The sequence below is a fragment of the Macaca nemestrina genome, chromosome 1, assembly GCF_043159975.1.
Source record: "Macaca nemestrina isolate mMacNem1 chromosome 1, mMacNem.hap1, whole genome shotgun sequence".
Taxonomy (NCBI): Eukaryota; Metazoa; Chordata; class Mammalia; order Primates; family Cercopithecidae; genus Macaca; species Macaca nemestrina.
Genome location: NC_092125.1, coordinates 101,177,016 through 101,181,281, shown reverse-complemented (window position 1 = coordinate 101,181,281; position 4,266 = coordinate 101,177,016). Strand labels below are relative to the sequence as shown.

At 37.0% G+C, this 4,266-nt stretch overlaps 1 pseudogene; it reads left to right on the top strand.

The window, feature by feature from the left end:
- Positions 1 to 839: 839 nt before the first annotated feature.
- Positions 840 to 3,014, top strand: LOC105498118 (heat shock protein HSP 90-alpha-like; annotated as a pseudogene).
- The last annotated feature ends 1,252 nt before the right edge of the window (positions 3,015 to 4,266 follow it).

Here is a 4,266-nt window from a genome sequence, read left to right as displayed (position 1 = left end):
GTTAGGCCTAAAACCATAAACACCCTAGAAGAAGACCTAGGTAATACCATTCAGGACATAGGCATGGGCAAGGACTTCATGTCTAAAACACCAAAAGCAATGGCAACAAAAGCCAAAATTGACAAATGGGATCTCATTAAACTAAAGAGCTTCTGCACAGCAAAAGAAACTACCATCAAAGTGAGCAGGCAACCTACAGAATGGTAGAAAATTTTTGCAATCTACCCAACTGACAAAGGGCTAACATCCAGAACCTACAAAGAACTCAAACAAATTTACAAAAAAAACATAAACAAGCCCATCAAAAAGTGGGCAAAGGATATGAACAAACACTTCTCAAAAGAAGACATTGGTAATGAATACATAATCTAGAAAGATGAAAGTATGACATGAATAGCATAAAAAGTGGGTAGAGTGAAGTAAAAGCATAGAGTTTTTGTATGCAATTTCGGTTGTTAGCAACTTAAATTAGAATGTTATAATTATAAGATGTTTTATATGTGCCCCATGATAACCAAGTAAAAAAAACGCCTCTAGTTGATACACAAAAAATAGAGACATGAATCAAAGCATACAACTATCAAAATTCAACAAATTATAAAGAAAGGTAGGAAGATTGGAAAAAAGAAAGAAAAGAACTACAAAGCAGTCAGTAAAAATCAAAATGCCAGTAGTAAGTCCTTTACCTATCAATAATTACTTTAAATGTAAATGAATTACATTTTCCAATCAAAAGATACAGAGTGGTTGAATGGATTTTAAGAAAAGAAAAGAGAAAAAAAGCCAAGGTACCTCACCATCCTGGTGATGCTGCGCTGTGGAGGCCGTGCAGTCTCTTAGCCAAGATGCCTGAGGAAACCCAGACCCAAGACCAACCGATGGAGGAGGAGGAGGTTGAGATGTTCACCTTTCAGGCAGAAATTGCCCAGTTGATGTCACTAATCATCACTACTTTCTACTCGAACAAATAGATCTTTCTGAGATAAGTAATTTCAAATTCGTCAGATGCATTGGACAAAATCCAATATGAAAAGTTGACGGATCCCAGTAAATTAGACTCTGGGAAAGGGCTGCATATTACCCTTATACCAAACAAAGAAAAAGAAGATCAAATCCTCACTATTGTGGACGCTGGAATTGGAATGACCAAGACTGACTTGATCAATAATCTTGGTACTATCACCAAGTCTGGGACCAGTGTTCATGGAAGCTTTGCAGGCTGATGCAGATATCTCTATGACTGGCCAGTTCAGGGTTGTTTTTTTATTCTGCTTATTTGGTTGCCAAGAAAGTAACTGTGATCATCAAACATAACGATGATGAGCAATATGCCTGGGAGTCCTCAGCAGGGGTATCATTCACAGTGAGGACAGACAAGTGAACCTATGGGTCGTGGAGCAAAGGTTATCCTACACCTGAAGGAAGACCAAATTTTGAGTGCTTGGAGGAACAAAGAATAAAAAGGATTTTGAAGAAACATTCACAGTTTATTGGATATCCCATTACTCTTTTTGTGGAGAAGGAACGTGATAAGGAAGTCAGCGATGATGAAGCTGAAGAAAAGGAAGATAAAGAAGAAGAAAAAGAAAAAGAAGAGAAAGAGTCCGAAGACAAACTTGAAATTGAAGATGTTGGTTCTGATGAAGACAAAGAAGAAAAGAAGGATGGTGACAAAAAGAATAAAAAGATTAAGGAAAAGTACATCGATCAAGAAAAACTCAACAAAACAAAGCCCATCTGGACCAGAAATGCCGATGGTATTACTAATGAGGAGTAAGGAGAATTCTACAGGGGCTTGACCAGTGACTGGGAAGATCACTTGGCAGTGAAGCATTTTTCAGTTGAAGGACACTTGGACTTCAGAGCCCTTCTATTTGTCCCACAACATGCTCCTTTTGACCTGTTTGAAAAGAGAAAGGAAAAGAACAACATCAAATTGTGTGTACACAGAGTTGTCATCATGGATAACTGTAAAGAGCTAATCCCTGCATTTCTGAACTTCAGTAGAAAGGTGGTGGACTCGAAGCATCTCCCTTTAAATATTTCCTGTGAGATGTTGCAACAAAGCAAAATTTTGAAAGTTATCATGGAGAATTTGATCAAAAAATTCTTAGAACTCTTTACCAAACTGGCAGAAGATAAAGAGAACTACAAGAAGTTCTATGAGCAGTTCTCTAAAAGCATAAAGCTTGAAATATTCGAAGACTCTCAACACTGGAAGAAGCTTTCAGAGCTGTTAAGGTACTATACATCTGATTCTGGTGATGAGATGGTTTATCTCAAGGACTACTGCACCAGAATGAACAAAAACTAGAAACATATCTAATATATCACAGGTGAGACCAAAGACCAGGTAGCTAACTCAGCCTTTGTGGAACATCTTTGGAAACATAGCTTACAAGTGATCTATATGATCAAGCCAATTGATTAGTGCTGTGTCCAACACTGAAGGAATTTGAGGGGAAGACTTCAGTGTCAGTCACCAAAGAGGGCTTGGAACTTCCAGAGGATGAAGAAGACAAAAAGAAACAGGAAGAGAAAAAAACAAAGTTTGAGAACATCTGCAAAATCATGAAAGACATGTTGGAGAAAAAAGTTGAAAAGGTGGTTGTGTCAAACTGGCAACATCTCCAGGCTATATTGTCACGAGCACATATGGCTGGACAGCAAACATGGAAAGAATTGTGAAAGCTCAAGTCCTAAAAGACAACTCAACAATGGGTTACATGACAGCAAAGAAACACCTGGAGATAAACCCTGACCATTCCATTACTGAGACCTTAAGGCAAAAGGCAGAGGCAGATAAGTAAAGTCTGTGCAGGATCTGGTCATCTTGCTTTACGAAACTGCTCTTTTGTCTTCGGACTTTGGTCTGGAAGATCCCCAGGATCTACAGGATGATCAAACTTGGTGTGGGTATTGATGAAAATGACCCGACTGCTGATGATACTACTGAAGAAATGTCACCCCTTGAAGGAGATGATGACACATCATGCATGGAAGAAATAGACTAAACTCCAGCTGAAGGATGACTTAAACACTGGTTCAGTACTCTACAATTCCTCTGATAATATATTTTCAAGGATATTTTTCTTTGTTTTTTGTTAACATTTAAAAGTCTATATGGCATGACAACAACTACTTTAAGGGAAAGATAAGATTTCTTTCTACTTCTAAGTGATGCTGTGATACCTTAAGTACTAAAGCAGAGCTAGTAATTTTTTTTAGCTTCACATTGGCTTATTTTAACAGACAGAGGCAATGCGTGTTGTAGTATGTATGTAACATGATGTCTACTTTGTGGTCTAAAGTGTTTAGCTATTAATTCGTATTTCTTAGTAGGCCACATATTGTTATCCAAGTGTTCCTGAGCTATACCTTGATGTTTAGAAGAAAAGTATTTGTTACATTTTGTAGGATCTACTTTTGAACTTTTCATTCCCTGTAGTTGCCAGTTCTGTATGAACTAGTCCTCTAGAAGTAGATTAACCTAAAGCAACTTGATGGAAGGAAATCTCCACAGAGAGTTCTTATTTTCCAAACAAAAGTATTGTTTGGAGGAGCAAAGTTATAAGCCTACCTAAGCCTGTCACAAAGCTTTTCAAAAAATAACTCAGAGCCAGTCTTGTGGTTGGAAGTGTAGTGCCTGAGTCACATTCTGCTTAAAGTTGTAACAAATACAGATGAGTTAAAAAACAAAAAGTCAAGATCTAACAATATGCTGCCTACAAAAGACTCTTTTTAGCCTTAAGAGCACATGTTAAAAGTGAAGGAATACAGAAAGATATTTTATGCAAATGTAAACCCAAAAGAACATCAGGGAAAGGTATACTTCCATCAGACAAAATAGACTTTCAATCAAAATTTGTCATGAGACAAAGTCACTGTATAATGATAAAGGGGTGATATAATCTTGAGGATATAAGAACAGTAAAGACAGATGCATTAAACATGGGAAAACCTAAACATATATAAAGCAAGTAGTAACAGAACTATAGGGAGAAATAAACAGCAATATAATAATGAGACTTCACTATCCTACTTTTAAAATTGGACAGATCATTCAGACAGTGAATCAATGCAGAAACAGGAGACCTCAGTAACACCTCTGGCCAAATGAACCTAATAAACATATACAGAACATTTCACCCAACAGAAGTTTAGTATAAAATTTTCTCAAGTGCACATGGAACATTCTCCAGAATAGATCACGGTAGGTCACAAAACAAATCTTATCATATTGAAGAAGACTAAAATCATCTCAAG